Source organism: Myodes glareolus, chromosome 15 (assembly GCF_982192425.1).
Source record: "Myodes glareolus chromosome 15, mMyoGla1.1, whole genome shotgun sequence".
Lineage (NCBI taxonomy): Eukaryota > Metazoa > Chordata > Mammalia > Rodentia > Cricetidae > Myodes > Myodes glareolus.
In genome coordinates this window covers 17,741,690-17,754,182 of record NC_142040.1, presented here as the reverse complement: position 1 = coordinate 17,754,182, position 12,493 = coordinate 17,741,690, and positions in this window count along the sequence as shown.

Here is a 12,493-nt window from a genome sequence, read left to right as displayed (position 1 = left end):
AAGGCATGACCATAATAACATTTTATTCTGCGGTCAATTTAAGTGACCAAACTACAGGCTCTGGCTGGACCATGACCGTTGACTCAGATCTCTTCTTTACAGCCACAGATGGTTGTCTTATTGCATACACTCAGTTCATATTACCTTTCCTTTCTTCCCTTTCTAGTGCACAATCATACCATACTTGTCTCAGAAATTAATTTTAAAATGAATGAAATAAAGTTACTTGTTTCTAGCAGTTAATCTCTATGAGAAAATAAAGAAAAGAAATCTCAAAAACTCCACGGAACTGTGATACTCAGTAAATCATATGCTAATAGTCCCAGAAGAATGCCAATGGACTGGGAGACAGGATATATTCATTCAACCAGGGCCTTTGGTTTTCTTTCAGTCATGTAGTATTTCGGTTGGATGGAAAAGTGGCGGCATCCATGCGATTTTCTTAAAATCTCCTTACTTTTGAGAATCTTTTGAAAGGAAGGCAATAAATAAATAAATAAATAAATAAGCTCTTCAATTCATTTCCAAGAAAAACATGAAATAATCATAAAGAACTAGGTGGTGCATATTTTATCTAAAAGTATTCATTTCTTTTCCATAGGCCTGAACCATTGCTCTTTAAAATCCATTTTAACATATAGTACCAATTTCTTTAAGTATCGCCTACACCCCTGTAGCATGCTTTAGACTGACTGAGCATGTTGGAGCCTGCGCAGGCGCAAAGCACGGAGATCTTTCCACAGCTGTCTTCTCACCAACTCTGTCTCAGCTGCACTCATCTCTGACACCTTAGAAAATTGCATGAGACCTTTCCACTGTCTGCCACGTTCTTCATCATGGAAATGCAAGGTGCTGAGAATTCCAAGCTCCACACATCGGAAGATGGTTTCTGAATTACCCCATCTCCTTCCTCAGTGAGCATCAGAAACCCCACTCTATCTGAGAATATTTGCTGAGTCAAACTCCAGCTTCACTGCATGAAAAATGCTAATTAGATATTGCTTAGGTCTAGGATTTTAGTGCTGACTAAATTGTTCATTTACCTGTCCATTTGGAGAGATGAGATTACTTGCCGACACGCAGGGACAATATGCATACATCACACACAGTGTCAATGTTACATGAGATTAGTTTCCTATTACTGGTTAGAATGTTAAACTTTCTTTTGTAAACTTTTCTCACAGCAGGTGTTTACCAAATTATAAAGTCCTAAAACATCTAGACTATTTTCTTCTATTTCTTGGTAGTGGATCCTGGTCACCAAACCACTAAGACTGTGCTGTGATCCACCATTCATGAGGCACATACCTTTTTACAGCCTTGACACTTGGCTAGAACTTAAGACATTGTTTATCATAGTAGGTTAGAGCTAAGTTAAGTCCTTTATGAATCTGGATGGGACACACAAGATTGCATCCAGTTCAAATATATACACCATCCAACTGGAGAACAGTAGGATCCATACAAAAGCAAGATATTTATATAGATAGATTTATATAGCTATTTATATATACACAGATAAAGCAAATGAGTACAATCCAAACCTCACACCCCCACTTCTTCACCTCTTAGGTGCAAGTAACAACTTTTCCAAAAGCTGGTTCTTATAAGATACACCATTAAGACATAGAGTGCTCATATCCTACTCCTACATTGTTCTCGTCTATCTTTGTAATGCACCTTAGAAATAACCGCTGAAATCATCCTACTGTCCCCTATTTTAAATAACTTTTACAATATATGAGATCTGTTATCAAAATGTATCAGTGTATAAAAAAACATTACGAGTTGCCAAGGGGTTCAATAATCAGAAAATCACCCAAACCTGATAATTCAGTTCCTAAACTGATTGCCACATTAGCTAATAACTAATCAATAATAGTTTCCCTACCTAAAGATGGAGAATAGATGGAAGTAATCCAGCTGGTATTTCCTCGTAGTTGGTTATGAGTTGTGTATTTTCACGTATCTTACTTCTGGGTCAATGCAAGTACATTCTCATCCCAATGCCTCTGCAGAACAGAACGCAGAAAGTCAAAGAAATTAATAGCTGCCTGAGGTCATACAGTTAATCGTGGAGCTGGAATTTAAATTTCAGGATCATTTCTCAACCGAAAACCTTCCTCGCTGTGTAAATTGAGTTGCTGTCCCACAAATGAATAATGGTAAATAAAAGCCTCAAGGAAAGGCAGGGGGTATTGTTCCTGTATGTTCCCCATTTATTCCCTTCCTCCCCAGCATCTCAAATAACCATAGCATCCCTGGCGATCCCCAGCCTTTGCAGAGGCTCATGGAAAGCCCTGGTGCTGAGGAGCTAACTGATTGACTAACCATTCCAACATGTGCAGCCCCGCAGCCTTTGCTGCTCTGGGAGCCTGGGAAAAGGAGATGGAGAAGGAAAGAACTCTACTTCCTTTTATTGGAGCAGAAACATAAAAGAGGATGCTAAGCAATACCACATATGAGCCTTCATTTGCAATTACCTCTCCGCTTACTCAGTGGCGTGCCGCGGGTCACGTGATAAACTAGCAGGCTGATCACTTCAGGAAGTAACAACCTCCTCCCTTGGACCTGTCACAGAATAACGGCCCCACCTTGTAGCCTCCTATATGTCTCTACAATTAGCTTTTGGTGAGAGTCAGTTTGTTGGTGCTTTTTCCGTCTCCACTCACCCCCAGCCATTTCAGTGTTCTTCAAACACTTTCCTACACATTCTGCCTGTAGTTTGCTCAATCTTCTACATATTTTTTTTAATAGAAATCCTCCTATTCCTGATATCACTTTTCTTTCCCTCGCATTGTTCTTTCTGGTGGCAGGACCCAAACATCTCACCTTCAGGAAGATGGTGTTGTCTACCTTATTTAAAACTATCCCAATCCAGTACGATGGCTGCTCCTTATTCTTCCCCAGCTAGCATAGTTTATTCCCCACAGGTTTGCTGTTTCCCTGATGGGAATGGGAAATCTATGGGAAAGGAGATTTTGTTTTTAATTTATCTGTAGCAGCAATGTTTAAAATGGTATTTGACAAATGCAGATCCAAAATATACACAAATGAAGGAATGAATTAAAAACTGAACTTCCTAAATGGCTTTTTTTTTTCAGTCAGTAACTTCCTCCTAGCTTATAATGCCGAGTGCTAGAGTAACATTTCAAAGCAGCGCTATTGAAAGTGCCGTCTTTGGACCATCAGCATTGGTCTCAAGAACATATTACAAATGGCAGTTTTCAGGACTCATTTCAGGCTCGCTGTTTGTACTTTTTGAAAAGAGTGACAGAGGTGCTATTATTTTTCAAAGCCCCAGAGTTTGAGACATATGACCTAAGAGTCAGGTATGATCAAGTTATTGCTTTCCTTTAACTCTACCTTGAGACAGAGTTAAAACCTGGGAACACAATTCCATGCCTTCTTGCCATGACTCACTCTGTGGCTTGCCTTCTGTTCACCTGGATCCCATTCACTGGCTAATCTGAGTGCTCTTTAGCTTCGGCTTTCATGCATGTTGATTCTGCCAGTGATGTCTCCTCTGTGCGGTTGCCAGTGTCTGGCTTGCTATGGGTCACTATGTTTGTCATTCAGCGTTCATTATGGCCTCACACTTTCCCTGATCATGGTTTTGTGGATGTGGGGTCCTTGACTGAACCAGTAGACTAAATGATCTAAGAGTCCATGCATTTTCTTTGCATTTTAATTATACTATTTGACTCTAGGTAGGCTTTCTATGATATTTCTTAAATACATAATCTAATATAGAGCTGAGGGCATTTGAGGGCTGGCTAAAAATAGTGCTACCGGTGGTGGCTACACATAAGTTAAATGGTATATCAGTTCCAAGGCTGAGAGAAATTACTAGCTAGATCTTTTAGATTGATTCGTCTGGAGAAAGGACCCTTTTTATCAATCCACGTTTCTATAACTTGCACGTTGTCTTTATAAAGAGGAAGGTCTGAGTACCGGGCAGAAGCAAGCCTCAAGGTCATCAGCAAAGCTTTTCAGGCAGAGAACTGGCAGCCGAACCATCTTCATTTGGAAGCACACTCAGAGCATTCCAGGCATAGCGAGGAAAAGCCAGAGAGGATGAGAGGACATAGCACAAAATCAGTCGTTACAGGGAGGAGGGGACCACAGTGGAGTCTGGAGCTTGTTAGAGTGAGTTTAGAGAGCTTTGAAAGGATTTCTGCATCAAAGGATGGCACTCTGATGACCACATTGAGAGAAGGCTGCGAAGACGTGGAAAGCTGAGGGTTACAGGCATACGGCTATGCTTGCGGAGTTTATTACACCGATCCATTGCCTATGTGATGGGCTCATCTGCTCATGTACGGGTGAAGACAAAATGGCAGATGAATTAGCACTTTTTTCTTTTTATTGTTTTTATTGCACTATACATTTTTCTCTGATCAAGCCCCCAAACGGAGTGAAGATTATACAGTGTGAGTGTGACTAGGGTAAGAGTAGGCTACTGATGGTCCTTTAACCTCGGATAGAAGATGTGATTGCACCTTTAAGAATGGTAAGATTTGATGGACAGAGAACCAGGTCGTTCTGAGTGTGGCAGTTAGATTTCTTGCTGAGTCAGCATGTGGTATCATATTTTTTTGTTTCGGAGCTTATTTATTTATTGTTCCTAGCAACATTGTTTGTCATAGCCAGAACATGGAAACAACCTAAATGTCCCTCGACCAAAAATGGATAAGGAAATGCGGTACATTTACACAATGGAGTACTACAGAGCAGAAAAAAATAATGACATCTTGAAATTTGCAAGCAAATGGATGGAGCTAGAAAACATCATACTGAGTGAAGTAACCCAGACCCAGAGAGACAAATATCATATATACTCACTCATAGGTAGTTTTTAAGCATAAAGCAAAGAAAACCAGCCTACAGTTCACTATCCCAGAGAATCTAGACAACAGTAAGTACTCTAAGAGAGATATACATAGATCTAATCTACATGGGAAGTAGACAAAAACAAGATCTCCTGAGTAAATTGGGAGCATGAAGACCGAGGGAGAGGGTTGAGGCGGAAGAGAAGAAAGAAGGGGAGCAGAGAAAAATGTATAGCTCAATAAATCAATTAAATAAAAAAGAAGAAAGAATTAGCATTTTTCAAGGCCAACGATAATCTTTAAAATGAGAAGTCACAGAGGACAAATTGAGCCAATTTTGTTGTGGGTCATGACTTGGTTTATGAGCTATGTATATTATAGACACCTTTTTAAGTGCTTGTTTTATCTGATAACTCCAATCTTTGGATTAGCTAAATACTAAATTGAGCACTTAAGGGTTTTCCTAAGTAACAGATCATCCAGAAGTAACTTATTTTTGGCTATCACTAAAAATATATGCCTGTTGACATTTGCATGTGGGGTCTCTGTACTAATTCCACCCATGAAACAAAATAATGAAAATTTCCCTTCTGAGTTAAGCACATGGAAGGTGGAAAAGAATCAACGCCTCTACTGTACACTCTGGCTCAGCGAACCCTTCACTATGCTGAAACACTGATCACAAATACTCCCGAACGGAAGGAGCTTGCCTTCCTGTTAAACATCATCAAGAGAAAGAAGTTCTTTGGTTTGGTTTAGAAGAAAGCAATATCCATTTCTATAAAAGCTGGGGTAAGCAATGTCTCTGGTCACAGGACTGAGAAACCTGCTGAGGAACAATATCAAACTCAGTGAAGTCCAGAGTCACACAGACACTGGTGTTTTCTACCTCAAGGCCTGGGCAAGCAATCGTACCTTCTCCAAAACAAAGACTTGTCAAGATTGCAGCACCATTACCAGTAATAAGGTTCAAGTTCAAGCTAAAGCATTTCTTCTTAACTTCTAGCTCATCTTCAGTCTGTTGTCCTGTTTTTTAACCAATTTCTCTCATTGCTTTGAGCATTGAAGAAATTGGAAGAAAAACTTGAATGAAAAATTTGCTAGCCTATAATGAGCATAATCAGCACCTGTATGAATGAGGACATGGATAATATCAAAACACTGGAAAAACGTTCAAAACTTACTTGACGGATTTTGAGCAATATAAACAAATAGTGAGCTGAGCAGATATTAGGCATTTTATGTCATTTTAAATAAAAATATTAAATAAAAACAACATACAATTAAAGAATATTTATAGAAAGTTTGAATACTTTTATGACAGATATAATAAAAGTTACTAATGAGCCAAACATCTGGAAGAAGTGATCAAAATTGGAGCTTATGTAGTTGAAGCTTCAAATATAATTATTATGCATTAATGATGCAAAACTATAGCATATCTTTATATTAGTAAAGTATTGATAATAGTTTTATTATACTGAGGGATTTGGTATTGTATGTAGGCTTATTTTTATGATGGGTGGTCTCATTAGGATACTGGCTTATTTCTTATGATTTACACATATTAGAGGTTCCTAATGTACCTAATCTTCTTAAGTTATTAAAAATAAAACATAGATTCCTAAATTATGATGCAGGTAAGCGAAGATTGTGTTTCATTTCCTGGCCTCCAAGACCAGAATAAACACACAGAAACTATATTAATTACAACACTGTTTGGCCTATTAGCTCAGGCTTCTTATTGGTTAGCTCTTATGTCTTAAAATAACTCATTTCTATTATTCTGTGTATTTCCACAAGACTTTGGCTTACCAGATAATGTTCTGGTGACTGTCTCCTTCGGCAGCTACATGGCATCTCTTTGACTCTGTCTATTCTCTCTCTATAATCTTCCAGCCTGGCTATATTCTTCCCTGATATAGACTGACGCAGTTTCTTTATTAACCAATGGTAATAAAACATATTCACAGCATACAGAGGGGAATCCCACATCAGATGCCAATAGTAACAGAGGATGACTCGCTATCATAGTAAATAAGGAATAAACTAGAGACTTGAGAAAGGCACCGGTATTACTGAGTTCAGCTGATAATACCTAGGAATACTTTGAGATAATGGTCTGTCTGATAACAATTTAAAGAACAGAATGCTAATATAATAGATATCCTTACTTGTCACTGGTCTGAGAAACACACTTCCTATGCCTTTATATTTTCCTTTATGTTTCAGGGTCTTTACTCATGGAATATAGTTTGAATATGTTATACCATAAAAGATACAAATTCCAGAGGCACACTTCACTGGCATCCACCAGATTACAGTCTGTAACACTCTGATACTGAACATCATTTTTCTTCTGCTACTCTTTGGAGCACATGCTTCAGCCAGTTACATGACTGTGTGTTGTACATCTAGCCACATTCAGACAGAGGCACATAACATGCAGATAAAACATAAACTGATACTTGTGGTTCCTTTTTTTTTTCTAAACTCTTTGTTCTTTCAGGACCCAACACCCAGCTCCCAAATAAATACATGGAGGCTTATTATTATTTATAAATGTCTGGCCCTAGTCTGGCTTGTTTCTAGCCAGCTTTTCTTAAATTACCCTGTCTACCTTTTGCCTCTGGGATTTTACTTTTCTTTCTTTCTGTTTATTTTTTCTTTACTTCTTATTACATGTCTAGCTGTATTGCTGTGTGGCTGACCCCTTGTGTCCTCCTCTCCTCCTTTTCTTGCTCCCTGTTTTTTCTCCCTCTCCTTCTTTTTTTCGAGACAATGTTTCTCTGTAACTTTGGTGCCTGTCCTCTTGTAGAACAGGTTGACCTCGAACTCACAGAGATCCACCTGCCCCTGTCTCCCGAGTGCTAGAATTAAAGGCATGTGCCACCACTGTTGGCTTCTTTCTCCTTCTACATATTCTCTCTGCCTGGCAGCCCCCACCTATCCCTCTCCTGCCTAAATATTGGACATTCAGATCTTTATTAGACCAATCAGGTGTTTTAGACAAACAGCTTCATAAAATTAAACAAATACAACAAAAGAATACAACACATCCTTGCATTAAATGAATATTCCACAGAATAAATAAATGTAAGCATCTTCAGCTAATATTCTACAGGAGACACGAACATCTTTGATTATTCCATGTAGCTCTATATTTTGGTTTTAGGATTTTATTTGTGTTTTTGTCACAAAAGCTTTTCCCTGGTCTCTGAGAACGCTTAAAAATATTACTGTCAAGTTTCTCAGACATTTGACTTCTTTCTCTGCTTTTATTTATAGATATCTTATAGGCCGATAAAGGAAATAAAAAACCAAGAGTTTTTTTTCTTTCATCATTAAGGGTTTGTCTCCCCAGCCCTACTCAGGGGTCAGGGAGTTCTGCAGAAGAGGAGGTGGAAAGATTTGTTAGAGCCAGATGTGCTGGATGACTGCAAGGAAGCAGTATCTTCTGTGGCAGCATGTGTTGGGCCTGTAGAGGTTCAACCAGATGGGTCCCAGTATTCAGAGGGGAAATGGACATGGGTTCCCACTCATTAACGAAGAAGCTATTCGTACTTGAAAGCCATCTGCAAAGGAAAAATTAGTTTTAACCAATAAGTCTCACTGAGTATATTGACCACACTTAAAGGTAGGCCTCATGTCCTGCCATAGATGGTCAGCACAAAACCAACTCAATGGTATATTTGTAGACTTTTTGTCTCATTTTATGTCGTTTGGACATTTTTGTTTGTTTGTTTTAGTGGTTTTTGTTTGAGTATTATGATTTGTTATTTTGTGTTTTGTGGATTTTATTTATGCACATGTTTGTGTTTGTATTTCATGTGTTTATTTCTTTTTTCCCCATTAATTATGTTTTGTTTGTTTGTTTGCCTGTTTGTCTTCTAAAGAGGAAAAAGACAGGGCATGGAGTTGGTGTGTGGGGAGTAGAGAGGATCTGGGAGTAGTTGTGGGGGGTAAACCTTGATCAGAAGAAATTGTATGGAATTTTTTCAATTAAAAAAACGACAATGAGTTTGGCTTAGAACTTTGAGACTGGGGTTTGTGAGAGAATGAAAGAAGAGAAGAGGACAGGACAGGAGAGGAGGGGAGAGGAGGAGAGCAGGGGAGAGAAGAGGAGGGGATGGGAGAGGGGAAAAGGAGATTGGGGAAGGGGGGGAGGGGAGGGGAGTGGAGCGGAAGGGAGGGGAAGGAAAACCTTTACGATGAAAGAATAAACTCTTGGTTCTTGATTTCCTTTATCTGCCTATAAGATGTCGATAAATAAAAGCAGAGAAAGAAGTTGAATGTCTGAGAAACTCAACAGTAATATTTTTAAGTAATCTCAGAGACCAGAAACTGTTTAGTGAGTTAGCAGAAGGGAAAGGAAGAAGTCTAAGGACCACCACTGTTTTATAGGGAGAATGCTTTCTTTGCTGAGGTTTTGTTTTAGAGAGTATTTACTCAAATTTTAAACTATTGAAAAATTCTCATTTGTCATTCATAAAGTTAAAATTCTCCGTACCTCAAGAGTGTTTCACAAATTAGAACTCAGTTATTAACGTGAGGTACTACTGCTATCTGTTGAAGCTTTCCTTTGTCTCCACACATAGGTAAGCTGGGATGAGAGGTATCACTTCCAGAAAGTATGAAGATTGAGAAAATGGGTTAGGAAACAATGTGAAGCTTGACAGAAAAAGGCATTTCCAGCACTTTTCTTAGCTTTCTAAGATCTCTTCATTAATTTCTGAGCAGATAGTTGCTTCTCTGATTTAAGCAACTATCCTTTTAAAAGTGGCCTAAAAGGAAACAGCCTTCCGGTTAAATTAGCATGACTTTCCACATACCACAAACCAACTTGAGGGTCTGATCAGGCTAAAACTTGGGAGGTCTGAACATCAGTGTGCCTCTCAGACTCAGAGCAAGGGCCTCCTGATGGGAAAACAAAATCACAATGGAACCCCTAATAAAAAGGAGCAGGGAATATGAACTGGTAAAATAAAAACATTCCTTAGCTTTATATTAAACAGAAATGAAAGTGAAGCTACAAAATTTAATTGATTAGATAGACAAAAATAGTCCTAATAAAGAATATTCTGAAAAGCTGAGGGAAATATTTGCATTCATGTGTATCATTCAGGTTTCATTACTATGACAATTCCCTGAGGTAAGAAGATGTATAAAGGGTAAAGGTTTACACTGGCAAAAGATATCTGAAACACTAGACCTTGATTAGGATTACACAGCAGTATGTGGGGTCTGATGTAGGACACAGCACACATAATGGGCACATGTGTAGGAGAAATTCTCTCACCTCAGCATGAGAAAAGGTGTCCACTTCAGGGAGCATTCCAGAGTCATCCCAGCTCATAGACATCCATGACCTCTCAATAACACTGTGCGGTTTGATGTGTGAGCCGTTGGGGAGACAGTATAAATCCCAACTGTAGCAACTAATGTTAAGGATGGAGATATAGACTTGGTATTTTGAGACTGAACTTCTGTCATAAAAGACTATGCAAATTTAACAGTCTTATATTCTATCACAGAGAATATTTCTCTAGTCTGTTAGATAATTTTATTCTCTAGGCACGTTTTTCATAGAGATATGCATATTGTCTTGGCAGTATATATTATTTGGATTAATATTCTAAAACAACTTTACGATTAATTTTTAAAAATTTAAATATTTTTGTTCTACATAATCTCTTCTTACTCTGCTCTTCCAACAATATTTCTTATTTTCCTTTTATCTAGTCCCATTTGTAATGTGGCCTTTAAAGCATCCAGTCTTCTACAATGTTCACATATCTTAAAATGTATATTGATTTGATTATGATAAGTCAAGGAATTAAGTAATTATTTTGCATAACGTGCCAGCCCTTTAATTGAGGGATCATTCTTATGAATATATTTATTTCTGACTTTTATTTAAATATTTAGTTTATGTGTATGAGAATCTTACTTACATGTATGTTTGTGTAACATGTGAGTGTCTGATGCCCACAAAGTTCAGAACTGGGCATAGGGGTGACCTAGGGTTGGGGTTACAGACAATGGTGAGCCACCATATGGTTGTTGGGAACTGAACCCAGGTCCTCTGCAAGAACCGGTCCTCTTGCAGTGTAGACGTAAGTTCCTGTTCTGCCTGGTCCCGCAGACATTCAGTACCAAAGAAACACACAGAGGTTTACAATAATTATAAACTTGTTGGCCTACGCTTATTACTAACTAGCTCTTACAACTTAAATTAACCCATAATTCTTGTCTATGTTTAGTCATGTGTTTTGATGCCTTTTCTCAGTATAGCATTTTCATCTTCCTCCCCCTGTATCTGGGTGGCAACTGCAGACTGAGCCTTTCATCTTCTCAGAATTCTCCTAGTCTGGTCGCCCCGACTGTACTTCCTGCCTGGCCTCTGGCCAATCAGTGTTTTATTAAAACCAATATGAGTCACATATCTTTATAGGGTATAAGAAGCATTATTCCACAACAGAGCAGTCACTGCAGCATATCTGGTCACTATTATTATTATTATTATTGTTATTATTATTACAAAATACATTCATTTATTTTACATCCCAACTGCATTTTCTGGCCCCTGCTCTCCTCTCATTTCCTCTCCCTACTTCCACCTCCAATCCACTCTTCCTCTATTTCTGTTCAGAAAGAAACAGGATCTCTCATGAGAATGAACAAAACATGCCATATCAAATTGCAGTAGGACTAAGCTCCTCCATTTATATTAAGCCTGGGCAAGGCAGCCCAGGATGAGGAACAGAGTTCCAAAAGCCAGCCAAAGTGTTAGGGACAGGCCGTGCTCCCACTGCTAGGAGTCCCGCACGAGGACCAAGAACTGTCACACATATGACTATTCTTAAACACTCGCATCTGTGTCTCTATTTTCCTGTGGTTTCAGTATACTGGAGCAGAGAAGCAGCCATTGGAGAGAAAGTCACATGCAAAGAAGACGACATGGAATCTGGGGCATAGCAATGTGTTCAGTAGTAACTAACTATACCCTTGGCAACAACAGGAGAATGGATTGATTATAGACTTCCTGTATCATTAAATATCTGTCTAAGTCCAGGACAACAAAATATAATTATACTCATTATTTTTAAAGTGTGATTTTCTACTCATTACAGAAAGTAGTATTTGCTTGCTTATTCTCTCTCTCTCTCTCTCTCTCTCTCTCTCTCTCTCTCTCTCTGTGTGTGTGTGTGTGTGTGTGTGTGTGTGTGTGTGTGTGTGATTTGAATGTGGTGGTAGTTACTGGTAGCGTTCAGAAGACAGTCATAGGATCTCCTGGTGCTAGACTTACAAGTGGTTGTGAGCTCCTCTAGAAGAGCAAGCAGCAGGTGTTCTGAGCTTCTCAATCGTCTTTCTAGTTTCTGGAAGAATTGTTCCTAACTATGAAGACTCAGTGTGTGTGCAGAAATTTGATAAAGATAGATTTTTCCCTCTAAAAATACCTAACAGTAGTTAGGTGTGTGCCTATAATTTCCAGCTGCTTGTAAAACCGAGACAGGAAAATTGCGTGAGCCCACTAGTTTGAAACAACAAGAGAAATGAAGCAAAACTTTCTCTCACAAATAAAATAGAAATAAGCTCGAAACACATGAAAAACCCAGGAAGCTGTGTAAACGTTGAGAGTGGTCCTGTCATCCAGGAGG